Here is a 9360-nt window from a genome sequence, read left to right as displayed (position 1 = left end):
GAGCCCTGTCACAGGCCTCGACCTTAGGACTGTCAGATATAAGCAAACCTTCCTTCTTACATGCCCATAGGAGTCTTAATCCAGATAATGGGATCCTGACATCATCAGACAACACACTGGTCAAAACAGACTCTGTAGTCCTAGGATGGCCTCCATGCTTTAGGCCACTTGCTACCATCATCTTGCTGACACAGGGGGCTAAGAAATTGACTATGGACAAAAACTGACCATTCAAGTAGCACGTTCAGTTATAACCTTAATGGATCAGAGAGGACACCATTGGTTTTCAAATTGGAGGAAGACTTGGTACAGGGGCTCATATGCAAAAATCTTCACATAATTACAGAGACAATGAGCACTCTTAACCCGACCACTTTGCTCCCTGTCAAACTAGGAGCCCTCCTTCATGACTGTATGGCTGTGCTAAAAGGGATCCAACAAATAGCATGTGCAGTGGTGACTTGACTCTGTGGTAGAGGCCCAGCCTACGTTCTGGAACCTCAGCCCAGCAGACAAAACTAACAGCCTTGACAAAGGCTCTTTTGATGACAAAATACAAAAATGTTAACATATATACTGACTCCAAATATAAAAAAGCAGGCTCCCAACAGCTGCAGAAGAAAAAAAGTCTGAAAAATTTTGCAGTTGCTAGATGCAATATGGGCCCCAGGAAAGTGACCATTATACACTAAGGGGACACCAGAGGACTAAGACAATAAAGGCCAGAGAAAACCAAAATGCAGACAGGAAAAAAAGGGGTCTGCTGTGACAGCCCCACAAAGGAGAGTCCTCATTCTGGAGCAGCCCCTCCCAGGGACTGCAAATGCTGTACACTAGCAAAAAGAGCTTCGTTATGTTTCTGTTATGCCAAAGTACCTGTAACGCCACTGTACTGGTCTGTATGTGTTTTTTGCCCCTCTGGGTGACCTAATTGATAGGTTAATCAATGCTCCCCTCTGTAAAGAATTGTGAATCCCTGGGAACCTAACCTAATTGATATGTTAAACCATTGTTGCCTTCTACAAATAACAGATGTTAAAAATAAGCTGACAAAGGATTGTTAATTACTGCTAGACTACTCTGTCCTCTGCCAAGGGAAACAGAGGTCTTCCTCATTTCCTTAGCAGATTTCCTGATCTATGCCCATAACCCCTTACTTTGTAAACTGTGCTCTCTACAAAAAGTTGGGAAAGTTTTGAGGGAGACACACAGCGTTTGCAAACACCAACTACACTGTGTCACTGGGCCCAGGATAAAATAAATCAGCGCTACTTTTTTTAAAAAAAAACCTGTCCTGCCCCATTTTTTGGAATTCGAGTTTGGGGGCTCTGAGGGGCTTGTTTGTGGATTACAAGACAAATTACTCTCCAAAAAAAAAAAAACCTGGTTTGTCTAAGAAGTTAAGAAAATATCCAAAGTGGGGGATAATAAAAATTTGCTGATGAGAGGCTAGCCATCCCCCAGTTTCATTAAACAATGCCATCAGGAGTCTCACAAACATTAAAAACATTATTAGGTTGCCATTTCTATGTGTCATGACTTACTAAATAGTGTGTGACCTTGACAAAGCCACCCAAGACAAGCGCTCATCCAACACTGGGTATCCAGGAAACAGGAGCTAGCCCATGTGAAAACCTGCTTACAGATTTATGTTACAGACTTACGTTATGTTTGTCTTCACTTTCTAGAAATGGGTAGAAATTTTCCTCATCCAAACAGAAAAACACAAAAGATGATCAAGGTGCTGTTAAGAGACTTCATCCCAAGATTTGGCCTGCCCCTGACTTTGGGGTCAGATAACTCACATTTGTAGCTGAGAGAGTCCAGGAACTCACATAGATGTTAAAGATAAAATGAAGGCTTCATAAAGCTGATTGGCCTCAGAGCTCAAAAAAAGTAAAACACATAAACTGGACTTTCATTTGTCCAAAAATATTGTTAAAGGTCAGGCATGGCAGCATACAACAGTAATCCCAGCACTCAAGAGGCAGAAGAAGATTGCTGTGAGCTTGAGGTCAGCCTGGGTATTCTGGGCTACATAGTGAGTACCAGCCTGAACCATGTAGCGAGGTCCTGTCTTAAAAAACAAAAGAAGACAACAACAATAGTAAGTCAGAAAACCCACTTGAGATGGGATCATGTTCTACTCATGGTCCTCCTGTGAGTCCGCTGTACTCCCACCAAACTGGATATTCCTCTTACAAAATCTTATCTGGCTGGTCATCCCCAGTTATAGGTAAAAATGAGTGTGACTGTTGTAAATTTTAAAAATTAACCTTAAAGAGACAAATACAGGTTTTAAAAATAGTCATGTAAGACCTCTACAACCATGCATAAAAAATGCCCATGAGCCTGACAGACCCAATGCACCTATTCAAACTTGGGGACTTGGTTTTGGTTAAAAAAAAAAAAAATCCAACAATTTTGGAGCTCATATGGGATGGACCTCATCCTGTAATCTCATCTCATCTACCCCTACTGCTCTTAAAGTTAAAAAACAAAAAACAAAAAACTGTGCCCTAGATTCATTAGACAGAAGACAATGGCCCAAAATAGGTGGACCAGCCAGCAGGAACAGCTGATCCTTCAGTGAAATCAGGCCATGACTGGAGATAAACCCTGAAAGCTGACTAGTCTACACATGCCCAAAGCTTGAGGAAACAATAGCACTTCTCTAGTCACTTGGGGAGCTAACCAGTCTACACATGGCCGGAGTTTGAGGATTGGCATTGGGATATGATACAAGTCTTCCTTTTTTGTTGTAATTTTCTCCCTGCCCAATAGAGGACCAACCCCCATAACAAGGTATATGTTAATGATAGTGATGCTCTCTATTGAAACATTATAAAAAGTATCAAAAGGGAATTAAGCAGGACTTAAAGAACAATCTCCCTTGAGCCTCCCACCCTCCCCAGTACTATAACTTCTTGTTCTGTACAAATATAATTGACAGCTATATCCTTCAAGCAGTCATCTTGTTCCTGCAGGACTCATGAGATTCTGTCTTCTTTTAAGGCGAAGTTATCAATTGCTTTATCTTGCCCTACCCCCACCCCACCAGTTTTTAAAGTCCAAACCCCTCATCCAAATGTATAAAACTAGAACCTTTGATTTGTTATAGTGCCCAGCACTTTGGACATGAGTTCAGCTAGGCTGATGAGCATCTAAAATCCTGGAAATTCTCTTTTTCCACTGGTCTCTCTGATCTCTTGGATTCTGCAATACAACTAACATGCAATTGAATTAAGTCTTGCGTTGCTAGTGGGCTCATCAGCAAGTGGGATGCAGAACCTCTTTCTGTACACTGTCAGGCTGCACATCCACTTCAGCTTGGAGCTATGCTTGTGTTTGTCTGGCATGACCATGGTTGGGTATCCATTGCTATGCTTCCTGATGAAACTGGTCTCTTCACCCTGTCTCAATGTCCCCCTCAGTCTTAGTTACTTAGGTATAAATTTGGTTTTATTTTTAAATCTCTACACCAGCTTGTTTCTTTTCATGTTTTGTCTTTCATTATTTCCAGTGTGACTGTCGGACATGTGCTTCAGTAGAATACAGTGCTTCTGTGGGCTTCTGAATAAGGGCTCAGCCTCCATGAGCCCAGCTGCATAGCATCACCTGTCAGTGACTACACATGGTGCCTGGGCAGCAGCTGGGCCCTGACGGCCTGTTCTTGTTGGCAAGGCCAACAAAGTGTGTGGCAGGGAAGAAATAGGAGGAACTCCCTGGGTGTGGTGGTATGCGCCTATAATTCTAACATTGGGAAGCTGAGGCAGGAGGAATACCATGAGTTCAATGCCATCTTGGACTATGTATCAAAAAAACTCAATAAGCCAAAGCAAACCAAACCAAATCACCAAAATAAAACAAAAACAAATACAGGAGGAACCAAATCTAGAAAAGGGAAGAGGGGTAAGTTACAATCAGGTATTCCTTTATGGGGGCAGATGTTAAGTCCATATTTGAGTCTTTTAATAAATACAAGACGATTCACATTTTATAGTTTTTACAAGTTTTTTACTGACTTACAATATTTGTACATATTTATGAGGTATGATACAATGTTTTAATTTATGTATGTTACAGATTTATATTTCCATGTCCTCCTATACTCATAGTTGGGGCTTTTTGGACCTGGCTCTATCTAGGGTGCATGATACTGGGATTAAGAAGAGTGTGTGGAACTAAATTAGCCCACTGATTGAAATCAGCATAGTTCTGGGTGGCACCACCCAAAAGGCTGGTAACCTGGATGGGATAAAAGGGGAAGGCCGGCTGGCCATCTGTCTGCCACACTATGAACTATTTCTGCTCTGTGATGCCCCTCTCTCATGCTAACTTGCTCTGGAGCCAGCCAACTAAGGACTAGAAACTATAAACTGTAAGTCACAGTCAACTCTTTCTCCTTTATTTTTGGGTATTCAGTGTTCTGTCTCAGCAACCACAAAGTTAACTAAGACAGCCTTGATGTCATCTATATTAACACAGAGCACTGTCTGGGGCAGCTCCCCCTCCTCAGTGGGAAGAAAGCCTTATTTTCCTGCCCTCAAATACCGGGAATCATTTTCAGCCACAGGCAGCCAATCGCGAGAATCAGGTACCATCCATGGATGCTCTTGTGGCCCATGAAGCCCTAACTGGTTCCTTTTACCCCACACGGGTCCTTTCAGGCGGATATGCAAAGCGTCCTCTCCCTGGTCACATTCTGTCTCTCTTCTCTCTCTTCCACCCTCCACATGCCATCCATATGTGTTCCAAGGCTCTCGCTCTCGAGTCTCTCTACAGAGGAAACTTGTAAGTGACCCAATTATTTTTTTCACATTTTTCCAAATCCATTTTATTTCAAGGTGGAAAAGAAGAAAAAAACTGAAGCAAAATTTCAAAACATGTCCATCAGGAGGCAATAATGGTACACACATTGCTCATTGTCATCCCCAAATCATTCAGTGCGAGCCCAAGACATCTGCATTCAGTTATCCAAACAATACTGGCACAAATCTTTATCTTCAGTGAATTCAGAGAAATTAGTATACCTATCTTAACTATTTTTCTGCATATACATATATATGTTGTTTCTTTCAGCTTCTCACACTAATGAGACAATATGATGTTTACACATGTGTGTCTTATTAATTCACTAATGAGTACGGTCTCAAGTTGCATTATTTACCTATAGAAGTCTCCAGTTTATCCTTCTTTATGGCTGTGTAGTATTCCATTGTATAAAAATACCACATCTTTTTTTTAATCCATTCCTCAGTCAGTGGGCACTTAGGTTGTTTCCAAGACCTGGGTATTACAAATTATGCTGCTATAGACATAGGTGCACATACAAAGTGACACAATTATCACACAGTAAATATCTATATTATAGGTAATGTGCAGAATATTTTTGTTTATGATTCTGTGAACTTCTATGCTTTATGAAGTTTTTTTTGTGTGTGTTCTTGTTTTGAGACAGGGTCCCACTATGTAGTTTAGGATGGCCTTTAACTCACTGTGTAGCCCACAGTGACCTCAAACTTGCCTAGCCTTTCAAGTGCTAGGATCACAGGCATGCACCACCACACCCAGTGCTTTATGAAGTTTAAAGAATTTGTGCAAAGTTCCTGATCTCAAATGCTGCCAAGACATCATTAATGAGGCTAAGTAACTTAATCAAGAGTAGTTTGGAGAGGGTTAAAGTACCATTCCAAAAGCAGGAGAGATTGGTCTTCACTCCTCTATGGGTGGTTGTATATCCAAAACAGTTTTTTTGTACCCGAGCACTCAGGACCTTGCATTTGCCAAACAAGGGCTGTGCCACTGAGCCATATCCCCAGCTGTATCTCTGAAACCATCTGCAGAACAGGGCCCTTCTAGAAGTTCGGAGGCATTACAGAACCTGGGCAGTGTGGCCCTAAGGCCCACAAGGGGGCAGCACAGAATCAGTTATGAGAGGACCCCAAAGCCGGCCAAATTAGGAAACTAATCAACGTTTATATTGGGTTAATCGATTCCTTATTGCTCTGCGATTTTTGTATGCTCGCGGACTCCTTTTATTGCTCAGGATTGCCTGGTCCTGGCTTCCTCTCTCACAGTGTCTGTCCGACTGTAGTCCTGTTCTCCCCGCCTCCCTGGAGGGGCTGAGACTCGAAGAAACCAGAACACTTCTGGACAGAATCATGTGCTCCGGGAACTGGAGAAACAGATGCAACAGCAAAGCCCCTGCAGTGGGCCCACGGGAAGCATCTCCACCATTCTAACAGGTAGACAAAGGTCAGCAGCCCGCTGACAGTGCCATCAGAGTGAGGCTTCTGCCACTGCCCCTGGAGGTCTTGCAGATTTCTTGGAGTTGTGTACTAACACATGGTCTTTATTTTGAATTTTATTTACTTATTTATTTAGTGTTTTTGAGACACGGTCTCACTACGCAGTTCAAGCTGGCCTTAAGCTCACTTTATAACCCAGGCTGGTCTTGAAGTCATGATGATCCTCCTGCCTCAGCTTCCCAAATGCTGAGATTAGATTTTTTTATTCTAAAGAAAAAAAATAGTACAAAATTTCAAAATAAGATATTGGAGATTAACAATGCTTAGTACATTGTATAATGTTATTTTCAAAGTAGTTGCTCCTATTACAAACTCTAGGCATCAAAAATGGATCAAACGGTACAGGCACAAATCTTTCTTTTCAATGAACTAATATCAATTATTAGTATAACTATCTTAACTTTTTTGTATATATATGTTTGTGGTTTTTTTCCTTTTCCTTTCCTTCTTTTCTCCTTTCCCGCATTTCAGTTTCTCTTTCCTTTTGAAAAACTGTCTTCCACTTCACAATGTCTATTGTACATTCTGGATCCTATTTACTTTTGCTGCTTCTTACACTCGGGGGACAATACAATGTTTATACATACACATCTGATTTATTTCACTTACTGGGTGTTTGTGTTGTTTCCAAGATTTAGCTATTACAACTTGTGCTGTTAAAACATGGGTGCACTTACATTGTGGTGTGATGCTTTTAATTCTTCCAGGCAAATGCCCAAAAGTTCAATAGCTGGGTCAGATGGAACGCCTAATCCTAGGTTTTTGAGGAATCTCCACACTGATCTCCATGGTGGTTGCACCAGCCTACATTCCCATCATCGGTGGAAGAGGGTTCCTTTCCTCCCTCTAGCATTTGTTATTGGTTGGTTTCTGGATGATAGCCATTCTTTCTGGATTGAGATGGAATCTTAGTGTTTTAATTTGCGTCTATTGGATGACCAACGATGTTGAACATCTTTTCATACATTTATTTGTCATTCATATTTCTTCATATATAAAGTCTTTCTGCTCAGCCATTATCAACAGCAAGCTTTTTTCCCGATCATCTCAGCCTCCTGAGGGCTGGGGTTATCTCTTTTTCTCTCTCTTTCTCTCTCTTTCATACATAGCCATGAAGTGAAAAGCTTTCACCACTAAGTTCTTTCACCATGATGTGGTGCCTCACCACAGATGGAAAAACAATAGGGTAGCTCATCACAGATGGAAACCTCCAAAACTCTGAGGCAAAAGAAACTTTTCTCTTTTTAAATTCATTGTTAGGCACTTTGTTACAGTAGTAGAAATCTGCCTAACAAAAGTTTCATGCTTCTCAATGTCAATAATTAATACAAAGCTACAATAATGAAAACAATGCCATAGTGCAAAAGGATAGATATACAGACAAGTGAAAAATTCAAAGTCCAGATTTTCTGCCCTGCCCTGCCATAGATGGTGCTCCCTGCAATCCTATTTCTCTTCTCCCCCTGGGCAGGTAGCGGGGCCACCATAGTGTATTGGAGGTGTAGTGCCTGTGGCAGCACTGGAAGCAGCGTCAGGCTCTGCAGTGGCTTAAACCATGACACTTTGCACAGTGTCCAGTAGCAAGCAGCATTTCTGTAATTGACAAAGACTTCTCAGAATTAAGCACATTCCTTGATTCCAGCCAAGGCTCATAACATGACTGAGATGAGCTTCCTGAGCAGCAAAGTGTTAGTGGGGTACTTCGTGTCCCCCTTGGACCACTTGGATTTTGGGGCTGAGGACTATTTCTCTTCGCTGACTAACTCGAAGTGGCCTAGCACTTCAAATTCAAGTTCTCCAGCAAACAGATGAAGGCAGGCTCCTCTGGCTGGCTGGCTGTGGCTGAGTCAGTCACCGTCTTGACACCGGCAAGGAGCATTCTTGTCAGGAGGAGACTGAATGTTGGAGAAATGGATCTGAATGAGTTTGATTTTGATGCCCTGTTGAATGTAGAGGACTTGGAAACCATGTCAGGCCAGCTTCTGGCCATATTGGTTGACACATATGATTTTTTTGCTTCCTTAAGGATCCAGAGGACTAATCAGAAGTCCCCTCTAGCAGGGAACACAACTGGCCATCTTCCAGAAAGTTTAACAAAAACGGACCAGGTCACCTCTTTCACCTTCTTATAACCTTTCCCCCTTTGTTCTGTCCTCTACTTCTGCTCATTCCTAGCTAGAGCTACTCAGTGAGGCAGGTAGCTCTGAAATTGGACTTTATTGCTTGTATTACCTGGATTCCTCAGAGTGTAAAGCGGGAAGATGCCCCCTCAGATAATGACAGTGGCGTCTGTTTGAGCCCTGAGTCCTATCCTGGTTCTCCTCAGCACAGCTCCTCTAGGGCCTCTCCAAATAGGAACCTGCCACCTCCAGGTATTCCCTGTGGTTCTGATCCAAAACCTATGACCCTTCTGGAGAGAAGATGGTAGCAGCCAACGTTAAGGGTTAAACACTGGAAAAGATTACCTAAAAAAAAAAAAGGAACAAAACAGGACAGAAGTCACCGGTTACCTCTAGAAGCAGCAGGCAGAGCAAGAGGCCCTCCCTGGCGAGTGTAAAAGGGCTAGAAAAGAGAAACAAGGCTCTGAAAGAGAAGGAAGATTCTGTAGCCAAGGAGATTCAGTATCTGAGAGATTTGATAGAAGAGGTCTGCAGAGCAAGGAGAAAAAGGAGCCCCTTAGCGCAGCCAGGAATGCTGTGTGTTTGTCCACAGGTATCTTGTACTGAAGCTGTAGTGTAATAAATTATTTTTTTAGCAAGTAGATTCTTTTTTATCTATGATCAATTAATTTTTGAAAAGAGTGCTGTGACCGTTCATTGAGGAAGGAAAGTCTTACTAACAAGTGGTCCTAGGACTACAGAATATTCACATGCAACAAAATTAAACTGGACCTGTGTCTCATACTGTATAAAATATTAACTCAGGAAGGACTAAAGACCTCAATGTAATCACTAAAACCATAAAACTGTTAGAAGGAAATACAGGGATTCGCACTTTGTCTCCTTTGCTCACTATCTCTCCCCCCCCCCCAGCCTTCCAATTTTTTAAG

The 9360-nt window shown here is 42.1% G+C and overlaps 1 pseudogene; it reads left to right on the top strand.

Moving 5' to 3' along the window:
• Positions 1-7967: 7967 nt before the first annotated feature.
• LOC100716562 (cyclic AMP-dependent transcription factor ATF-4-like) lies at positions 7968-9050 on the top strand (annotated as a pseudogene).
• The last annotated feature ends 310 nt before the right edge of the window (positions 9051-9360 follow it).

This window comes from Cavia porcellus, unplaced genomic scaffold (assembly GCF_034190915.1).
Source record: "Cavia porcellus strain 051 isolate PalLab524CR breed Dunkin Hartley unplaced genomic scaffold, mCavPor4.1 scaffold_20, whole genome shotgun sequence".
NCBI lineage: Eukaryota > Metazoa > Chordata > Mammalia > Rodentia > Caviidae > Cavia > Cavia porcellus.
This window is presented reverse-complemented; position numbering and strand designations above follow the sequence as displayed.